This window comes from Diplotaxodon limnothrissa, linkage group LG16 (assembly GCF_057381915.1).
Source record: "Diplotaxodon limnothrissa isolate DT_005_m linkage group LG16, D_limnothrissa_male_GT1.1, whole genome shotgun sequence".
Classification (NCBI taxonomy): domain Eukaryota; kingdom Metazoa; phylum Chordata; class Actinopteri; order Cichliformes; family Cichlidae; genus Diplotaxodon; species Diplotaxodon limnothrissa.
In genome coordinates, this window is record NC_140611.1 from 38,777,610 (window position 1) to 38,787,786 (window position 10,177).

A 10,177-nucleotide genomic window follows, 5' to 3' on the forward strand; every position below is an offset into this window, starting at 1 on the left:
AGATTGAAGCAAAGCGCCTTAAATCTGCATTTTTCTGTTGACCAACAGGGGGCACCTCTTCTAGTTGCAAAAGGAAGTCGGATTTCTTAAAAGCCCGTGGAAAAACCACCCAGCTGTTCCCCTGATGTGTGGAACAGCTGGTGTAACAGTTACCTGATAGGTTTTAGGGTCTGGTGATGGTGATGGTCAGTGTCACTGTTTAGAACGGGTAGAATCTCGAGGTCAGTTCTTCAAACTCAGAAACCAGTAAAGTCACAACCACTCCTGCTGACGTCATCAGGGCGGACAGTTTTCTCAGAACCGAGGAAGGAGTTTTTTTCACGGACCATCTCAAGCATCCACGTGAAAACAGTCCAAGATGTAAGCTGGATGTTGGTTTGCAAAGTTTGGTAAATCTGAAGGTCCTTATGCATGAAAGCATGAAGAACTGAGGCGTTGTTAAACTTGCTGGCTCCCGTTGCTGTCCAAACCTTGCCTGTGTGTCATGGACTTTAATCGTTCTGTTTAAACGACTATAAAGTTTAAGAAAAAGCTCCCTGGTTGATGAACACCACATGATATCGCTCATCTCAGTGCTTTATGAGCAGGCTAGAGTAAAGAATTAGAAACCACAAATAAAAAGGTTTTCCCCACCAGTGCAGTGAAGCAAGCATTCTGCCAGAACGGAGTAACCAAAGTAGTAAAACACTACACAAGTTTAGCGTTCAGACGCAATTAAGTTGCGATACACAAATTTAGAAGCTCAGGGAAACAATCCCACATCAAGTTTTCTTCCAGTGGGATTTATCACAGCACCCTGATCTGCAAGATTTGGCGGGGACGGCAACTTTGTGACTAATTATTTCAAGGCATCTAAGGAAAGCTGGATTGCTAATAGACTTGGTGGTTTTGGGTCTCTGACTTCAGCAGGATGTGTCGCATGCTGTCATCTGGAGCCCTTTGTGTCTCTGGCTCTCGTCATGACTGATAATAAAATTACTTTCTGAATCACAGTTCTTTATAAACATGACTGATACTTTACCCCCCTCTTTCCACTTGGAGAATCAAAAACAGCAGCACAGAGGGCCTCTTTTGTAACGCAGCGAGGCCGTCCTGTACGCCAACCTGCAAAAAGGTGTTTAAAAGGTTTTTCTGTGCTGTAAAACACGAACAGGAAACCAAACAAAAAGAGGAAAACAGAGGGAAAAAGATCACATGACGAAATTAATAAGACAAGAAACCAAAAGACATTAAATCAAAAATTAAATTTGTCAAGTAAATTTTTACTTCTGACTGACTAGAAATATTGAGCTCATTTAAGCTTAATCTCATATTCATGTTCAAACTGAATCTCACTGAAGAAGGACAAACTTTACCACAAATCTCTTTATTTAGAGCTACAGTGCAGAACATTGGCCATCGCATTCTGGCCTTTGCCAAACATTCTCACACAGTGAGACAGAGTCTGTCGACAGTGTGCAAAGTTTATGTTATATGTAGTGACATGAAGAAGAGTAGCCCCATGGAGGGAGAGTAAGCCACAGCCGCTGAGTTTCTGAAAGAGCCAGTCGAAATGTTTTGATGCTCCAGCAACTTGGAGTTAATGTCATCCTCATGAATGGGCAAACAGCTTTAGTGTGAGGAGGGGCTAAACACACACATGCATGATGCTTTTTTGCTCGTAGACATGGATATTACACGTACTCTACATCAGTGTGGACAAGTGTGTTATTTAGTAACTCATCCAAAAGTGATTGTGTAATTATTCCCATTGTCAGAAGGCGGAGACAAAAACTTCCCACAGCAAATTTCAGCAGTAGTGTTTGTGAAATACGTCGGAGATGATAAGTTGGAGGCTTGTTTTTCAAAATATGGATACGGGTCCCAGCAGGAAACTTTGACACACGCATTGCATATTCATTTTGTGTGCACAAGTCACACGTATGTAAAAATGTACTTCAGACAGCATGCACATGCAGACTGGGCCTGTGCACGCACACACACACACACACACACACACACACACACACACACACACACACACACACACACACACACACACACACACACACACCTCTGTTTCCCTTTCCTCACCACTGTGAGTGTGTTTCTGCTTGCATTTATTAAAAATTATGTGGGAAACATTACAGAGCTCCTCTCACATTCTCTGACTCTTGTGTCTAGAGACCTAAAGACTTTATTTTTGTCAAGTCCACTTGCCAGCTTCCTAATTTTGTTTCTCAAGGCTTTTGTTTTAACACGATTTTCCCGTTACCCTTATTATTTTTATCTTGCACTGTTCACCCTAACTTGCTCGGCGACATGAAATACAAAACCACTGAAGGTTTAATTCAATAATAAACTAAAACACGGAGTTTTCCCAATAGCGCCTGTGTTCTTGTTGAGCTGCAGTGTCTGGTGCTGTTGAATCTTTATTGTCCTGCAGGGAGAGAAACGACTGAGCTAAGTTTTCCCAGCAGCGAGTGCCGTGTAAACACATAACGTCATATAGCACGTATGAATATGTAGTTTATGGTCTTGTCCAATCAAAAGCATTCATTTAGCACTATATTGAAATATACAGAAACATGAGATTGACATTTTTCCCTTTGTACTCCAGTTTGCGTATTTTAGCTTGATGTGTTGCTTCACACAGTTCAAAACTCAATTTGATGTGTGCCTGTCATTGCAGGCTCAACAGAAAGTATTTCCCTTCCAGAGGTCAGGTCTTCTCTGATTTTTATCTGTAATAAATGTTACATTTTTAAATTTACCCCAGTTGTGAAGTAAGACGTCCCAAACTGTTTTCCATATTCTGAAACGTGTGTGATGGACACAAAGGTTTAGATGGCAGATTTACATTTAAAATGATGATTGTTAGATATGCTGATGATTTGTCTCATTAGGGTTTAATTTAGATCATAATTAAGCTAAAATCACGCACCGACGTGTCAACAACACTCGTCATTATAACATAACTGACTTCAGAGGTTGAAAGTGCAGTTTAAATATGATTAGCAGAAAGGAAATGATCTGGGTTTTATATGCATTTAACTACTGAAAAACCTCTTCATATTATTATTATTCATATTAACAAATATTCTGTATGCTATATTCTTTTAGAGACCAAACTTATACCAGAAGAATCTGCTCAGAGCTCAAACAGGTCCAAGTTGCACAAAATGCTGATTTACTTGAGTTATTTTGCTTTTTATGGCAACATTTCACTCCTTATAACTGGATTTTGCAAAATGATGCAAAACATTGAAGTGCATTTAAATGACACAAAATGTGCTAAAAGCAGCAAACTGCTGATATGCACTTGCCTGATAATCACACGGGCAGGTTTTCTGCTGATTAATCAAAGCAGTAGTGGTGCTGGTGAGAGTTTTTCATGGATAAAGGTGAGCTCTGAAACTGTATCAGGTGGGAGCGGCGGCAATACTCTCACTTAACTCTGGGCAAGAAAGCAAGCAATGAAAAAAAGTGTTGAAGTTGCTGTTTTTATGTGGATAAAAATTTCTTTTCGTTTATCTGCAAAGTTCGTCTGCACCGCTCCCCTCGTGCTTGGTTGAAAACCTCGGTAACTTTGGTCTGATTACGTCTCTGACACTTGTAAAGTCAAAGGTTGAAGCGTTGTGTCTTTACCTCAGAGCCTATCACGCGGTGCAGTGATGGACTTTCCTTAGTTTGAGCTCCCCCGGTGTTGTTTTTTACTGCAGTGACCTTTTGAAGATGAACTTCACCGCTGCAGACATTGCAGAGTGGATGTCCTGGTTACCTTCACTGAGTCAAAAGTCACACACGTGACACAAATAAAATAAAAGGTAGTTTAGCCTGATCTGATTGATGATAGAAGCTCAGGTATAATTACAACATTCAGTAATTTAAAGATAGCTCGTGGCTATTTTGCTAAATCCCTCATCATCTCTCTGCCTCTTGGCTTTTCTGTACCTCACTCTTTACCTCAGCACATGGGGTAATGACACTCTGACTGCACACTGTGCATGTGCAGTTTATTAACCAACATAAGTTATGTTTGTCACACCCTCGCTCTCAGTGTCTCTCTGAGAAGGGAGTTCAGGCAAAGTTCACATTTCTTTGAGAGTTTTGGACCGAATTGACGAAAATGAGCAAAGCAGAGGAGAGCGGCGGAGCAGAGGTTAGTCAATTACAAGGCTCAGCTCTAGTAACAAACTTCTAACAAGCAAATTCTTGGCTCTGCGCTCATGTGTGTGTTTTTGGGTTTTTGTGTTTTTGAAGACGTGCAGGAGACAGAATGAGAGGAGAAAAATAGCGTGGGTACTTGCGAGACTGTCAATAACCAAGAGTTTGTATGTTTTTGCATGCAGGCAGGATTCGACGAATACTGCGAAGAAAGCAGCAACTGTGCAATTACATCAAGCTCGGACAAATGACAGGGCTTCCAATTAAACCATCTGCGTTTGAGATCAATAGCATATGATTCGAGGCATGTTTTGAAAAACAGAAAGCTAAAAATAAGAGGAGTGAAAAAGGACGTGTATGCAAGCGTTACTGTGTCCCACTCACGTCTCTTTATTTTTCCCAAACGCCTGGCGCAGTCACAATCACCACTTTCCTACAAAACAAGCAAACATTATCTTATGGTCTCTGTACCTGAGGCCAGCTTCAGCAGTTGGGATTGGACCACTCCTGTGGTGGGTGGATCCAAGTTTCTTGTTTGGACTGAGCTGCCGTGGGCTCTGCCACCTGTTCCCCCAGGTAGTACCCTGGTATTCCTGCCTCAGGTAAGGTTGCTGCATATAGATTTTGGTCTTTGTGAGGCTCATTAGTGTCAAACTTGATCCAGCCTCTCGTGCAGGAGACGTTGTCTCCAACAACAAACCCTTCCTCCAAGATGGTGATCCATGGAGGGGGACAAGGTAGAGAGATTGTGCCTCTCAGAAGGCTTCGGCTGACCTCAGTATCCCCCCTGCCTGGGAAGGGGGATTGTTCCTCCCACGACCCTGATGAGCAGTAGAAATTATTATGTTTGCTTTTTCACGTCATCAGAGCTGAAACAAATGTGTTTTTATTGCTGTAAGGTATTGTAGCTGTGTTGCAATCGCATGCTGAGGCCACAGTGTGATTCCAATCAATAAATCCTTCTTTTCGGAGAACAAAAATATCCTCAGGTAGTGAGAACTGCCGTTATTTTGGATGACCCTAATGACTCGCAGAATGTACAGTGAACACATGCTGCAGAAGAGATAAGTCTTCACTTAGGCTCCTTTAACAAAACAGGCACCAGAGTGGGAGGTTAAACTTGACTTTTTCCCCCCGGTGAAGGAAAAAGAAAATATTTTGGGGGTGTATTTTTTGGGAAATGGAGAGAATGAAAGAGTCATGTTTTCTTTAACTCTTAACACACACTCTTCCCCTTTTGTTTCCACCTTTAAAGCTTTGAGGTTATTCGCAGCTCGACAGTGAAGATTTTTACAAACCTTCATTAAATCTGCATAAAATGTGCGTAAAGGAAACTATTTAAGGTTTTACTATGTTAAACCTTTTTTCGTCATTTGATATCGTTGCTGTTTCGTGTCCTTGCATTTATACCATTATACCCTTTCTCCGGCCAGCATGCAAAAATCGTTTTTTCTTCCATCCTTTTTATGTCTGTTTTATATCTTTGGACTACAATTTAAAACTTGGAAACTCTGAATAAAGTTTCTGGTTAGAATTATCTTGCTCTGTAAATACACTGATCATTTTCTGGAAGTTTTATAAGAATTTTCAGGAAATAGAAAAGTAACAAAAATAATGACAGCATTAGAAAAATGTACACTTTAAACTACAACGGGTATTTTAAAGTTTTCACTGTTTGTCTGTGTTTTGTGCACCAGGATTTAGTGTTCTGTTCAAAACACATTTAACACAAATGCCAGATGTGTCAAATATGATTCAAATTAAAACACATATATGCAAATGAAGGTCAGAAGGTTCAAAAACACACAAAAAACCAAACAAACAAAAGGATTTTTCTAGCAATAATTTCATGATTCAGGCTTTGAAGGGTTAAATTCTCCAGTGGTCACAATGATGGGTTTGAAACCAGTCCACAATCTCTCTAAAACCTCATTCCTCTTTAACTTTCTCTTTCTTCATCGCAAACAACCCAGTGATGTTCAGAAAGGATGCTTTCATGGAATTTTAGCGACTATCTGAAGCTGAAATCGCTAGCTCTGCAAACCCCTCGAAAAGAACACTCAACGAGAATTTGCCACCATAAAATCAAATTTGAAAATCTGCTTCAGCCAAAGAAAGAACATGTTTTGTTTCTTAGTATGAAACCAAGGAGCTGAGCATGGACAGCAGAGGCAACACACCTACAAATGCTGCAGAGCACATACGCACACAGTCACACACACTCACCAAATCTTTTGTGCTCAGAGAAATCAGATGTGCTTGTTTTGTTTTACTGCCTCGTTTACCCCTGGGTATCCCTAATTTTTCACGTTTGCATGCCATTGTTGTCTCACGACGTTTTTGTCTGTGTGTGTGTGTGTCTGTGCTCATGTATGTGCTTTAGTGTGAGTGTATGCAAAGTAGCAGTTGCAACAGGTCCAACAGTATATGCACAAAGTTTCAGAGCTCCAGAGCAAAAATGCAGTATAACTGTCTTCACTTTCTCACACACAATCCAAAACAAATGTCCACACTGAGAGAAATAAGGGGCTGATTGATCTAAACGTGCATGGATTACAAGTTATGGCCATTTATTGTTTTAAACCTTTGCTTTAAATTTGGTGAATCTATGTTGTGCTTGATTATAGTTCCATTTTCACTGTTTTAATTTACTCTATTTTTTAAATTGTTATTATCATTATCATTGCCATCAGTGCTCTGATGACGTCTGTCAAGACAGACGAGATGGAGTGAGCAAGAGGACCAACTTTCCAACGAATCAACTTTCTGCTCCAAGTGCGCCATCTAGTGTTCAAACACCAAAATGAATAAATCCGTTCAGAGTGTTTAGTTTTCCTGATTTCCTCAGTCCTGCTGTGCTGCATGACAGACACACTAAACCTTAGTAAAAGTGCACGATGCTGCACAAACACTAAGCTGGAGACGGCGGATGTCTCGGGACATTGTTGCTCGTTCATCTCCCTCATTAGACAAATGGAAAGGATTCTGTGTATGCTGATCACAATATGCCAATATACATGTCTGAGCACATTGCTAACCTGCTTCCCATCAAGGCATTTCATGACTTTTGTTGTACAAACAGCCGTGTTTATTGTCTCTGTCCTGGGAGAAAGCGTCCTGCCTGGTCTTCACACAGGAACCGACTCTGAGCCAAAGCAGTCGGAGCAGACACCAGGCCCCTTCTGTCTCCCACCAACTTCTGGCAGCCATGTTTTCACAACCCAAGATAACAGAGAAGAAGGAGAAGACACGGGGCAGAGAGACGGTAACAGAGTTTGATAAATGGCACACATGCAAGCAGGAGAGCGAGTGTGTGAGAGATGAAGAGCGAGAGAGACGGAGAGAGGAAGCAACAGAGATGCGGGACAGATGTAGGGAGATTTAGGGGAGTGGGTGGTGAAGGAGCGAGATGAGCAAAAGATACATTGCGAGGTCATCTTAATGTTTATCCACCCACTACAATGATGTGGGTCAATGAGTGTTTCTCAAGAAAGAAAGTGTTGTTTTAGGGTGTTGCAATGATAGCAGGTTCCTTGAGAAAAGCACACATAATTTCTCATATAGTATATTTTTCAAGGAGTATAGGGCCATTTTGCCAAAATACTTTTTTTAAAGAGCGAGAGAGAAACCACTCTAGCAGAGCTTTATCTGCAAAGCAATTTATTTTTAACACAGCACTCCAGTCACTTCACGTTCAGGAACAACCCTGAGCAAGATTATTCACGTCACGCGCTCTCGATGTGTTTAACTGTACGGTAAATGCCGTTGAGGAATCCCCAGGCGAGCTTTACCTAAAAGGTGAGTAAGTGATGTGCACAAAATGGACTATTAAATCTCTGAGCACTGGCAGCCAAGTTGGGTGGGCTGTGGGACTTAGGCATCACCTCCAGGGCCTGCATTAACTCATAAAGATCACTGTCTCTCCCAAACACACCGAGACTGTGTGTGCAGATTTGTGCATTTTGAAAGCACGATGAATGCTGTGCGTATACATACAGGTTTCGTGAGCTCAGTTTGCTTTAAGTATGTTTCTCTGTTTCTCCCACTCCTGTAATTATGGTCGTTGGTATCAGATGAAACCCCACACAGAGCCGATCTCTGGATGTGCCCTTTGCATAAGCAACATCTTGCTGCTAGATTGATGGAGGACCGGAGGAGAGTTCACACAAATGGAGGAGAATTATAGTGTCGAGTTACCTCCAAGTTCTTTTTCTGTGTCGCTTTCTTACTTTTGTTATCTTGTTTCAGTCTCTCCTTTCCCTTCTTTTTTTCCTCTGTTCATTAATTTTCCCTCGCTCATCGCTCATTTCTCTACAGTGGCCCACTCATTTTGCATTTCTATGTAATCTCACGCCTCCAAATATCTGTTTTACTGCAAGTAAACGCTCATTTTGTGCGCTAAATGTACGGCAAATAAGAGCAGCAGACCACCAAGACTCCACTGTAGCAGATAAGCAATGACAGGACACTATTTATCTGAGTGATGTATGGGAATGACTGTCTGCAGAGTAACACTGTCAATCCATGAACAGTGGCAGCCCTTCATTAATGCTTTGTGTGTGTCTGTAAGCACTTAGCATCAACAAAACTCGTTCCCGTGAGGGACGATGTTGCAATCTGAAGGCACTGTTTCATTCAAAGGGTCACATGGAAAAATACACCCGTTCTAACCTGGCTACGCACCCGTGCAGACACGCGCAAATGGACACACGCACTGACGAAGACAGACGCATGCAGCCACATGCGCACAGATGTCGACAGGCAACTTTATTTATACCAATGCTCCAATAAATCTACCTGCTCATCTGTCTATTTTCTCTGGCTTTGGCTGCTCTGCTCTGAACGCCAGCGCAGGTTTAATGCAGGAGGACGAGAGGGCAGAGCAGTGTGTAGGGGACAGGAGCAGAGACGAGCGCCCCATGGCATTTTCTTCCTCTTGGCTTACCTTTCCATTTCTTAAACGCAACTTCTGGCGCGAGTTTTTTGCACCACCAAATTCCTGGAAAATATGAACTTGTGTCAACTTGTACAGCTCAAACTAATACAGGCCCACTTTTCTTTCTTTCTTTTTTTGGCCTCCTTGTCATCTAATTTCTACAGAATAAATGCCCCCAAATGATATATACCTCCTCTTTATGAGTACCACAGAGAATCCTACACAAAGGGTCAGGTTTAGTGAATCACTGAGGTTAAAACCTAACTTGAACTCATGCTGATGTAAAAACAGAGCTCGTAAAAGTCTGATAAACAAGGTGACAGACACCCAAAGCAGTGACATTAGTGAGTATAAATCCCAGGTTTGTGCTGCTCCTCACAAAATCTAGTGTTCAGAGTGATAGACTGGGTCCAAATAACACATTTACATCACTGTAGAAGTAAAACATCAGTGAAATCTATTTTATTGTGTGGAAATACTGAAACTAAAAAGTATCATCATAGTTTAAATAACAATTTGTCCAACTACATACAAAGTAACTTAATTATCAAAAGGAATGATAATGTATCTGGTTTTGAACGGTGTCTTCGATGTCAGTCACGAGCCACTTGAATCTCTTTAGGCATTTATGTTTAATGAAGCTGCAGTGTAACATCCAAGTATGCAACCATTTCTCCTGAATACAAAGACGAGGAGCAGATGGAAATAAAAAGCAATATCGGACAAAACTCATTTAAATAAATGACCAATGAACGAAGAAGCTTTGCTGGTTAAAGACGGGCTGAATTATGTTACAGTGACATCGCTGAAATGTTTTTAAAGATTTGCGTTCCCACCAAACCTGATTGGAAAGTGTTAAAAAGCTGAAGAAGGGGGAAATTCTCAAAAAACACCACTAGTGATAAGATGCAGCCTCCTCATCACTGCCGTGCTCTGGCTCCGTTCACACAAAAACACTAAGGACTGCTGTGACAGCTGTTATCATGACCTTAAGTGGTTAACATCAACTACAAAATGGACTTACAGAATAACCATCGGTTAGGTTATAAAAGTCTGTCACACAGCAGACGATAAAAGTGACGAGGAAGCATCCAG